Source organism: Acinonyx jubatus, chromosome F2 (genome assembly GCF_027475565.1).
Source record: "Acinonyx jubatus isolate Ajub_Pintada_27869175 chromosome F2, VMU_Ajub_asm_v1.0, whole genome shotgun sequence".
Lineage (NCBI taxonomy): Eukaryota > Metazoa > Chordata > Mammalia > Carnivora > Felidae > Acinonyx > Acinonyx jubatus.
In genome coordinates, this window is record NC_069394.1 from 17440521 (window position 1) to 17452768 (window position 12248).

The 12248-nt window shown below is 44.1% G+C and overlaps 1 long non-coding RNA gene across 2 annotated transcripts in view; it reads left to right on the plus strand.

Annotated features, from left to right (window-relative positions):
- Window positions 1-12248, plus strand: part of LOC128312828 (uncharacterized) — a 107613-nt gene that overhangs the window by 14574 nt on the left and 80791 nt on the right. For both annotated transcript variants that reach the window (XR_008292627.1, XR_008292626.1), the window contains exon 2: window positions 9209-9263. This is a non-coding gene — a long non-coding RNA (uncharacterized LOC128312828). The remainder of the gene's footprint in view (window positions 1-9208; window positions 9264-12248) is intronic.

A 12248-nucleotide genomic window follows, 5' to 3' on the forward strand; every position in this document is an offset into this window, starting at 1 on the left:
ACTGTTCAAGCAGTTACTTTTGTTTCTAACTTTTTCCTTACAAATTGATATACATCAGAACATATTGAAGGGGCAGACTGTGCCTTGCTGCCCAGCCTTTCATAGTTAACCATCTGTTCAAATATTATGAATTCAACAAATATTTACTAAGCAATTCACATTGCTTACAATTTTTGGAGGGCATGGGAGTGGGGAGGAGACACAGACACTAAGCCAGTATTTGTGTGTGTGTGTGTGTGTGTGTGTGTGTGTGTGTGTGTGTGTGTGTGTATGTGTATGTGTAGTGTCTAAATAAAGTGGCTGACAGGGAGTAGTTGTTCATTAAATGGGTGCCAAAGAATGAATGAATGAGGGAACAAATGAATGGACTGGACAGTTTACACTTCAGATTCTCTGTCTCAGCCTCCATGTAGTAGTGTAAAACCCTCCTGGAATGTAACTTTCTCTGCTCCCCGGAACGTAGGCTTTCTGATAGCAGGGGTTTTTGTTTGTGCTGTATCCCTAACACCCAGAGACCACTAAGGACATACTCCAGTAATCCAGGTAAGAGCTGATCATTCTGGGCAAGCAGAGGACACAGAGAGATAGTTAAGAGGCAGAAAAGTTACTGCACATGGTAACTGATCTATTGTGGGGATCAAGAGAAGACAGTTTAGGGAATCTCCTAGGATCCTGCAACTGTGTGGATAGGGTGCCAATAACAATGACAACGAGGAGATAGGGAGGACCACTCACCAGTTACAAATAGACATCCGGAGTTTACGAAGGAAATCGGTGTCGCTGATATTAACTTGGAATTGTTAGCATAAGGTATCAGTTGAAGCCTGAGAAAGAGGAGCAGAGGCCTGAAGATAGAACCTTGGGGAAATAGGGACATCTAAATGAGGAGGATAATCAGGAGGTTATCTGAGAGTTGGAGGAAAATGAGGAGAGAGTGGTATCTCCTAAAATCAGATCGTGTCATGTCACTATGCTGCAGGCAGCCTGGGTCCTGCAAAATAAAAGCCTCGAATCATTAACATGTATACCTGGTATGTCATAGGTGCTCAGGAATATTTTGCTGAATAGGGAAGTGATTTTTTGGATACATTCCTACAAGGCATTAATGGGAGAAGATCGGGCATTTGTTTTTATGTATTCCCCGAGTTGCAGGTCACTAATGGAGTTAGACCACGTTGGGCAGCGTGATATAGAAGCATTAGTCCTCCAGATCTGAATGAAGCAAGGGGGAGATGGTGAGAATCCAAGACTGTTAATTTGACCAAGGCATTCCAATAGGTCAGCAGGCTCTGGGATTTGGCAGCAATTTTGTGCATTTGGAGACTCAAAGAATTTACCAACCCCCTGAGAGCCATTTTTGCAGACTGTGAGACTTTTAGGTCATCTTGTCTGATGCATTTGGCCACAAATGACCTGAAGAAGCTTACGTCAATATACACCATTTAAGTATTATTTTTGTCATCTTGCCATATAGTTTAAACTAATATTTACTGGCCTCTGCCATGTTCCAGATGTTGTGTCAGGCATGTCAAATACAAATCTCTCATAATGCCAAACACCCATTTTACAGATAAGAAAACTGAGGCTAAGAGAGGTCAAATAAACTCAAGGTGACACAACTCATATAGCACATTTGGGATTTTACCTCAGGTTCTCTGACTCCATGTTCAATTTTTTGGTTTGTTTTCTGGTCTATAAAATAGAAATAATAATGTCTGCCCTGACCAATTTCTAGGGTTTCAGAGAGGATTACATGAGATCGTGTGAACAAAAGTTCTTATTAGGATTTATCATTAAATCAGTGATGCTTAGCTGGAGTTTGCTTTTAATGCTTCCCCTGAAGTCTTGAGAAACATGGAGGTTTCTGGCATCCTAGGATGCTGGTGGGGAAGTCTATTTGGTGGGGGGTGTGGGGCTGTCCAAGCACCTCTCACATTCCATCCTGGAGGAAGGCGTCTAACCTGTCAAGATGCAGGCCATTTGCTCCCCAGTGTCCTCACTGCTAAAACTCCAGTGTAAATGATGGCAACCATGTGGTAAATGCCCATAGGCCTGCTGCTTTCCACATATTATTTTAAAAAATTAATTATATAAATTAATTAATAAGTACTTGATAAAAATGCATTTACATTTTTTATTTACAACTTTTAAAATGTGACTCCCATGTTATTTTAAATCTTGCCGTAAGATCGTTTTGTTATTTTCTTTTTACCAGAGAAGACAGTGAGGTTCAGAAACTTGCCCAAGGCAACACGGGTGATGAGGGACAAGTCAGCTCTTGAATCCAAGTGTGTCTGATTCTAAAGAGCAAGACCACCCTACCTCGTCATTATTCTTTATTCTAATGGTTTATGGATGTGGTTCTGGGTGATTCTTCCCCCTGATGCATTATCATGACTTAGGATCTTTCCAAAAAGATCAGTGTCCTTTCCTTAGGTGAAAACTCGGTGGTTTACAACTGTTTTATATACATTTTAAAGCACATTTATAGCTGGCATGGCTTGGGAGCTAAATTTAATTCCCTATGTGTTGGCTGTTTGCACTTATAATTTGAACAGGGGTTGAACACAAGCATTTAATGATTGGAAATTGAATTGGTGACACATCATTGTGTCTTATCCTCCCCCGCTTTGATCAGACAAAGCTCAGTCAAGTAGACGTTTAAACATGAAAAAGGCAGATGGACCAGTAGCCTAGAACATAGGCCAGGGGGTGGCAAACTGTGGCCCACAGGCCGGAGCTGGCTTTCTGCCTTTTCTTCTACAGTCCTCAGGAGCTAAAATGGTTTTCGCATTTTCAAATCATTGGAAAAAATTGTGGAAATTTTTTCTCTTTTGTTATGTACATATCCCATAATGTTGTGTTTTTGCCTCTGGCCCCATAAAACCTAAAATATTCACTATCTGTCTCTTGCAGAAATATTGCTGACTCTTGACATAGGACTTTACCTCTTTGAGGTGAAATAGGAAGGACGTAATGTCTCCTTTATTCCGGAATATTTTATATTCTTTGTTTTGGTTTGCTTTGTTTTTCAAATTTTTATTTAAATTCTAGTTAGTTACCATACAGTGCAATATTGGTTTCAGGAGTAGAATTCAGTGATTCATCACTTACATACAATACCCAGTACTCATCACAACAAGTGCCTTCCTTAATACCCATCACCCATTTAGCCTGTCTCCCACCCACCTCCCTACATCAACCCTCAGTTTGTTCTCTATATAAAGAGTCTCTTATGGTTTGTTTTCCCCCTCTCTCTCTTTTTCCCCCTCTCATATGTTCAATTGTTTTGTTTCTTAAATTCCAAATATGAGTGAAATCATATAGTTATTTGTCTTTCTCTGACTGACTTATTTCACTTAGCATAATATGCTCTAGCTCCATCCACATCATTGCAAATGGGAAGATTTCATTCTTTTTGATGACTGAATGATATTCCATTGTATGTATATATACCACATCTTCTTTATCCATTCATCAGTTGATAGACATCTGGCCTCCTCCATAGTTTGGCTGTTGTTGATAATGCTACTATAAACATTGGGGTGCACACACCCCTTTGAATCTGTATGTTTGTATCCTTTGGGTAGAAAAAGCTAGTAGTTCAATTGCTGGGTTGTAGGGTAGTTCTATTTTTAACTTTTTGAGGAACTTCCATACTCTATATGCTCTGGAGTGGCTCCATCAGTTTGCATTCCTATCAACAGTGTAAGAGGGTTCCTCTTTCTCTGCATCCTCACCAACATATGTTGTTTCCCCGAGTGGTTCATTTTAGCCATTCTGACTGGTAAGAGGTGGTATATCATTTTGGTTTTGATTTGTATCTCCCTGATGATGAGTGATGTTGAGCATCTTTTCATGTGTCTGTTAGCCATCTGGATGTCTTCTTTGGAAAAGTATTCATGTCTTCTGTCCATTTCTTCGCTGGATTATTTGTTTTTGGGGTATTGAGTTTGATAAGTTCTTTATAGATTTTGGATACTAACCCTTTATCAGACATGTCATTTGCAAATATCTTCTCCCATTCAGTGGGCTGCCTTTTAGTTTTGTTGATTATTTCCTTTGCTGTGCAGAAGCTTTTTATCTTGATGAGGTCCCAATTGCTTGCTTTTGTTTCCCTTGCCTTGGTGATGTGTCTAGCAAGAGGTTGCTCTAGCCGAGGCCAGAGAGGTTGCTGCCCGTTTTCTCCTCTAGGATTTTGATGGTTTCCTGTCTCACATTTAGGTCTTTCATTCATTTTGAATTTATTTTTGTGTCTGGTATAAGAAAGTGGGCCAGTTTCATTCTTTTGCATGTTACTGTCCAGTTTTCCCAACACCATTCATTGAAGAGACTTGCCTTTTTTCTATTGGGTGTTCTTTCCTGCTTTGTCAAAGATTAGTTGATCATTATTTTATATTCTTCTTCTTTTAGTTCAATATCACAGACATTCTTGAGCAGAGCTTTGTGCACAAGCTATAGGGAAATGGAAGTAGATAAGGCAGATCACTCACTGGGGCCTTGGACTCCATGGCTTTTCCTCTTTCAGAGGAAGAGGGTTTTGTTCTGGAAGGAAAGGAAAATATTTCAGGGGCAACTATTCTGCAGTGAGCAGAGCAGACTCCTTTGTGAGTACCTGGCTTCTAATCACAGGCCCACCGTGAGCCTTGTCTGAGCTGGGTTCCATTATTGCGCAAATGTCTGAAGAAAGTTTCCATTTTGTTGAGAAAAGAAAGACTTCCTATTTTTTACAAGGCAGAGAAATTAATGGGGGAAAGAAGTTCTCCTTTCTATATCAGGAATGAAAGGGAGCTGTTTGAACAGACTTCAGGCAAGAATCAGCACTAACTGGGTGCTTGGCTGATAGCTGGCCTTTGTGGCTTCCTGTGCTATTAAAGCATTCCGGCCAACTCCTCCTGGCAGTCTGTCTTCTTCTGAAAGCTCAGATGTCTGACGCTGGACAGCGGGATGAGAGCTCAAAGGGAATATGCCCAGAGCATGAGCTCCTTCGGATCTCTGCTTCCAGCAAGAGCCAGGTGACAAGAGCCCAATCGTGAGCCAGCAGAGCAATGCCTGGCTTCCTCCCGCAGGCGGGCAGGTGAAGAGACCCCGTGCTCTGTGCTGCTGGTATCTGTGAACCCCATGGGCCGTCTTCTCCCTTGTAGAGATACAAAGTTGAATTTTTTCAGAGCACTTTTGGAAAAGCAAGTGCATCCAGGCCCTTGCCTTTCTCTTCTTTGTCGGTTCCAGGTCCTCTTCCTGTGGGACCCCACTCTTGTCTCTGGGCTGCCTTCTGTGTGGCTACCTCCCAGTCCTGCCTTGTCTTTTCTGCCTCAGAGTTCCTCTGTGTCCCTCCTCTGCCACTGCACTGGGCTCCTGGTATTTGGTCTCACCTGTTACATTGCCCGGAAAGGCAACATGGGGATGTTGGGGTTCTTTTGCTTCCCTTTACCTCCCAGGTATAGAATTCACAAGACAACAAATTTGTCCCCAGGAATGCCCTCTTAATACATCTAGGAGTAAATAGCTTCAATTTGGGTGTCTTGGGCTACCCCCGAAATGAGGGTATAAAACCAAGGCACAATAATGGCAGGGACAGTCCTTTTTTCTGGCTCGGACTCGCTTGGTTAAGTGGAGCCTCCAGGCCCCCTGAGAATTGCATGTCTCTGGGAATCTTGGTTTAGGCTTTGCATTCCTGAGGTGATACTCTCAGCCTAGACCTCTGAGGCTAAGTTTGATGGCTTTACCATCAAAGCCACTGCTGGGCCAACACTGCTCAGCCTGCTGAGCCTACAGGGCTATAGCTGGGGTGCAGAAGCCTTGCTGAGCCCCCAGCCTAGTGGGGGGACTCCCCCTTCTCCACTCTTGGGTCACTCCCCTTCAGTTCTGTCTCAGTGTAGGGCAGCTGCATGTTGGACCCAAGTTGTGTGCCCGTCTTGCTAGAGATGGTGAATCTCTTTCCGGGGAGTTTCTCTGTCCCTCACAAAATTGACTCAGAGCTGCCTTCCCCCAGCCCCATCCTCCAGGTGTATGCAGACCTATAAGAAGAGAAGAGCATAAGCTCAGCCTAGAACCCCTGCTACACACACACACCTCTGTCTTTTTGCTTGCTGTGGGAAATGGACTGCCACACCCTCTTCTGCACGTTTCTGGTGTTCTGCTGGTGTGGACACTCAGCAAGCTCAGCTCGTTTTTCTCCTGTGGTGCCGCACAAAGCACGTTTCAGTGATAACCACTCTGTCTCCAAGGCCAGTTGTTAGGGTTCTCTCAAGAAACAAAATCAATAGCATACATATATAAGGAGATTTATTATAAGGAATTTGCTCATGTGATTATGGAGGCCAGTGAGTCCCATATCTGCAGCATGGGCCAGACGGTAGACCAGAGACACCACCCAGATAGTGCTGGGTGTTCGGACTGCAGTGGCGAATAAGGGTTCAGTCCTTGACCTTGAGGCACGTCCAGTCTGATGTATGCAATTATATTATCCTTTAGGATTTACAAAGGGCATTCACAGATGTGACCTCATTTGAGTTTTACATGGACTCTTCACTTAGTGTCATTCTGATGTCCATTTTAGAGATGAGGAAGTGGAGGCCTGGAGACACTAAGCAATTTTCCTCATATTGTATCACTAATGGGTAGCAGAGCAGAGACTCCAATGCTGCTTTTTAAAATTTGAAAGCCCAAGCCCTTAGGTCACACATACAGTTAATGACTTCGGAAAAGCAAATACCATGTCAGATTTGATATATCTCTTATTAAGTTGCATGGTGACGGTACACAACATTGTAATTTTTCATGTACCTGTCTCTTATTGTCTAGACTATCAGCAGGGGTGGACAGGGTCTTACTAATGTTTAAATCCTCAGAGATAAGCAGAATGCCCAGTACGTAGTAGGTGCTCAGTAAACAGTTGTTGAATAAAGTGTTACTGAGGGTCCCTCATGAGCCAGATTCATTCTGAATTTCATTATGAGTGGGAAACCAGTCCGGGAGTCCAGGTGGCAGCTGCCAGATGAGAGGCAGTGCTGGGGATGAGGTGAGGGGCAGGCTGGAGGGCCAGTGAATGCCTTGCAGTGAGCTTTGATATTCAGTAATCCAGGCTTTGATTTCCATGCATGAGGTTCAATTGCTGCCTTTGTATGAGGATTCATCAGAAGGAGACGAGGCTTTTTCAAGTGGGTTTTTAAATGAAATCTGTACGGGAGGGATAGAAGTTAAGCCCATGGTTCCGGCTCCCTTTCCTGGACAAATTTCAGAGGAGATTCCTGCAGAAGTCAGGGGTCGTCAAAGCAGAAGCATTCCTGTGATTACCAGTGCCAGCCTGCAAGCTGGAAGGACATGTGCTGGCAAGCACTGGGGGCCAGGAGCAGCGGGGGGGTTCCTTTCCTTTGATTTCCTTCCAGATCTTGTCAAGGTAGTCCATGGCCACGAGCCTGGTGACAGTGGGGCTGTGGGGGTGCAGCGGGGAGGAGAAGGGACTCACTTTCCTACCAGAAAAGCTTTTGTGACTGTTGGAAATGTGACAGAACTGTCCAAAGCACATGGCAGACCTAGCCATGCAGATTGGGGGAAATTGAGCCGTTGCTTCTACTGTTCTGTGACAACATAAAGTTGTAAATTGTCTTCTACAGAAAAAACAAAAAGAAAAATCATGAGCACCATATTATGGACACGGATGCCATGTATTCAAGAGACCTGGGTTGCTTGCGCCCCAGTCCTCCCCTCTGGGCCCACCCTCACCACCTTTGACATCTATGTCGACAACCACAAGGATTTAAAAACAATTTTTTTTTCAACGTTTTTTTAATTTACTTTTGGGACAGAGAGAGACAGAGCATGAATGGGGGAGGGGCAGAGAGAGAGGGAGACACAGAATCGGAAACAGGTTCCAGGCTCCGAGCCATCAGCCCAGAGCCTGACACGGGGCTCAAACTCACAGACCGCAAGATCGTGACCTGGCTGAAGTCGGACGCTTAACCGACTGCGCCACCCAGGCACCCTGACCAACCACAAGGATTTAAAGAGGGACATTGTTGGATGCCTGGGTGGCTTAGTCAGCTAAGCATCCGAATCTTGATTTCAGCTCAGGTCACAATCTCACAGTGTGCTGCGTTGGGCTCTGCACTGTCAGTGCAGGGCCTGCTTGAGATTTTCTCTTTGCCCCTTCCCTGCTGTGTGTGCACTCTCTCTCTCCCTCAAAATAAATAAATAAACCTGAAAAAAAATCTTAAAGAGGGATGTTGTTGCCTTATCATGTCAAACAGCAGTTTGTCCTCTGCCCAAGTACATTCTGTGGATCCATAACGTTGATGCTAATAAGATGGTAAACCTTCATAATCAGTCACTAAGCAGTTAACTTATCATTGCACACAAAGCCAAGGCAAGTCTTTTTGAGGATCTTAATTTATTCAGTATCACTTACCACACTGATCAAATACAGAGGACAATGGCAGGAACATTTGAAGGAAATTCAAGTCATACATGTGTTATTAATTAGCCGTGTGACTTTGAACAATAAATACATCACGTTGGACATTTATTTCTCCATATTGGGGTGGATTTATGAGGCAAGACCGAAGACAAGCAGGCCAGTTAGGAGTCCTTATCATAGGTCAGGCAGTTAAGGGTGGTGTTCAGGCTGGTGGTCAGGCAGGCCTGGGTTCGAATTCTGGTTCAGGTTTTGCAAGCACTGTGGCATTGCTGAGTTATGCAAACTGTCTGAGCTTGAGGATCTCTACAATGGGAATAACAGTCATCATCCTAACCAGTTGGGCACACAGGGCTTCTAGTAGTAAGGGAAAAGGTGTTGAGTGTACAGAGTCAAGGGCATGGACATCAATGGTAAGTCCTGCCCAGCAAGGCAGTCCCCCGGGCTTTCGAACTGCCCACAGAACACCAAGCACAAGAGATACTTACCACAGGGCATTTTACAATTGCTTGTAATTAAAAATATGTCTTAGACTCCTCTTTAAAAAAAAAAGAACGGGACGCAGCCCTCTTTAGGGTAGTCTTTGAGTTTCCGACTGAATGTCAAATCAAACATAAGGTCTTCCACCCAAGTACTCTCTCTTGTTCCTGAACCACCAATTTCCTGGATACAGGGTTATGTTGGAGCTTCTAGGCAGGGTCTAGTTTAGTGGGAGACAAGAGGGGGCCAGGCCAGAGAACTGGTTGCATTTATGTGATGAAGAGCCTCACTTTGGACTTATGATCATCCTTGCAGGTGAGCTGATGTGAGCAGTCACACTGACAAGGATGAAAGAAGAATGCGTCCTCAGGTAACTGTCGATGTGCCACCTTGCTTTGGCAATTCGTCACTTTTTAATATAGGGTGATCTTAAAATTATGGCACTGTCTGGGGCCTCCTTTGATTTCCAGTAGGGTCTGGGCTTCGACGTGCATGCCTGTGAAGCTTCCAGGTGCCATTCGTTTAGCTCAAACCCATGCAGCTAATGGGGCCTGGCCACTCGGGAGGCAAATCTGTGCCTACTCCTGAAGGCTATGGATGTTTAAATGAAATTGCCCATCATACTTGCTTTGCTGGGTCTTGAGCTGAAACACGAATTATCCAGCAGGACCAGAGAGAAGACCTGGGGGTATGTGGGGGAGGGAGTTCCTCCTTGGAGCCACAGAGCCATATGGAGAGGAGGTTTATGGAAGCAGCCAGGCACTGTTGCCCACAGAGGTGGTGGCAGCTGGAGGAGAGCGGTGATGTCCAGGCTGTTTCTCTGCCATCTGTTGGGACCAGTGTGCTTCTTATGACCCAAATCCTGGAAGTGTTGCGGGCAGGCAAGCTGATTAATTATTTCCCTGGGGTCTCCCTAGCAGAGGATAGAAATGATGCTTGGTGGGCGTGAAAGAGAGGCCAAACCTTTCAACTAGCAGGGAATTTGTGTCCTGCCTAACTGCAGCCACATGTGAAGGTATAGAAAACATATGTGCCTCTGATAAAAGATCACATTTAAAGACTAGAAAGAAACCAGCACAACAAGGTCCTGTTTCTCATCAAACACCGAGCTCTGCGTTTCCAATGCTCTGTGTTACTAGAGGGTGTTTAAGAAGCATTCCAACAGGGCTGGGCTCCATTTCTATCAGCACCTTGGGTGTGTTCCTGTTACCCACTGTTGCTCTCCAGTGTAATCAGTCATTTGCCATGGCGGTTCCTAAGCCTGGTGGCCTCTGTGGTCCACTGAGTCAGAATCCACAGGAGTAGCCAACAGAAACTGGAATTTTTCATTAGTCCTCTGGCTGATTTTTATGCAGGAAGGCTTTAAACTCTCTGTGAAATGAGGGATGGACAGGTTTGGAGAGAATGCATAAGGGACTGTGCTGACCTGCTGGTAGCACAGAGACTATCATGTAAATTTATATATACACGTATATGTATGTATATGTATGTGTGTGTATATATATATATATATATGTATATGTACGTCTATGTATGTATATATATGTATATGCATATATATATGTATCTACACATATATATATGAGTTTTTCCTTACACACAAGGAAGGAAAGGGATGGGGAAGTGAACAAATGATGGTAGGGAGGAATAAGAGATAGGCGTTCATAAGAGTGGAGTGTCATTACAGGAGCAAAAAACCCACCAAGAGTAGTCAGCCTTCAAAATAATAAACTACCAGTAGATGCCCATCTCTATTAATGGAATCATCATTTATTTAGTCTCCCAGGCTTTAAACCTTAGAGGTATCTGTGATTCCTCCTTTGCTCCTCTTTTCTCCTTCCATTCCAAGTGATCACTAAATCTGGTTCATGGATTGTGTTGCTCACAGCTGGTTGCTTTGCTCAAAGCCAGTCCTTCTTCCTCCTGTGTTAATAGGCCTCAGGGTTAACTTGAGAATTAGGAAGAAAGAGTCCAGCTGGATTCTTGCAGTAGCTTCTTCAGCGGTCTTTTGGTCAACAGACTCTCTTCTTTCACTCATCTACCATGACTTGGGAATGATTGTCCTCTAAAAATTCTAGGAAACTTATTTTTCTGCCTAGGAAAAAAAATCTCTCTGTTTGTTTATTGCAAACAGGATAAAATATAAACCCCTTAGTATGGTTCTCAAATTGGTCCTGGAGTTCTTCTCCAAAGTCATCTCTGTAGCAAATTAAAGGTGGTGGAAAATTCCTTGACACTCATCCCATGGAAAGGTGGGGTCTGCGTGCCCTCCTTTTGTTTCTGAGTGGGCTTTGTGACTATTTTTACCACGGTCACATGTTGGAGGTGACCCTTTGCCTATTTCTGGTCCGTGCATTAAGAAGATGTAAGTTTCCATTCTCTGCCACTTAGGATATTTTATTATGCCTTTTTCAGAGCGCTCTGAGATGCTGTGTAAGAAGTCCAACTACCCTGAAAGGGCATAGATGTTCTGTTGTTGATTTCAGTGGTGCCTACCTTTTCTATCCACCTTGCATACTAATATCTGAGTGAAGCCATTTGGGCTAGTATAAAAGACCGATATCAGTGAGTGACCCTAACTGATGTCATTTGGAGCATAAGAATCTCCCAGCTGAGTTCTGCCCAAATTCCTGAACCACAAAATTGTCAGGTATAGTAAAAATAATTGTTTTAAGCCTCTAAGTTTGGGGGGTAATTTCTTGCTCAGCAACAGACAACAGTCTCCTATCAATCTTCCCAAGAAACCCACTCCCCAGTTACATGGAACCACCATCAGTTTCCTAAACACATTGAAACTCTCATGCCAGGAGTGGCCTTCTTCACCTTCCTTACTTGGAAAAAGCCTGCTCATTCTTCAGATACAGCTCACATATTAGCTCCTTTCTGAAGTCATTATTGAACAAATGAATGAAAGGAATCCTTTCTGTTCCACACTACGTTGCCACAGGTTCTTGAAAAGTACCTTTTTATTTATTTATTTTTTTTTATTTTTATTTTTCCCAACGTTTTTTATTTATTTTTGGGACAGAGAGAGACAGAGCATGAACGGGGGAGGGGCAGAGAGAGAGGGAGACACAGAAACGGAAACAGGCTCCAGGCTCTGAGCCATCAGCCCAGAGCCTGACGCGGGGCTCGAACTCACAGACCGTGAGATGGTGACCTGAGCTGAAGGCGGACGCTTAACCGACTGCGCCACCCAGGCGCCCCGAAAAGTACCTTTTTAAAAGCAACATGGAGGGGCGCCTGGGTGGCGCAGTCGGTTAACCGTGGGACTTCAGCTCAGGTCATGATCTCACAGTTCGTGAGTTTGAGCCCCACATTGGGCTCTGTGCTGACGGCTCAGAGCCTGGAATGT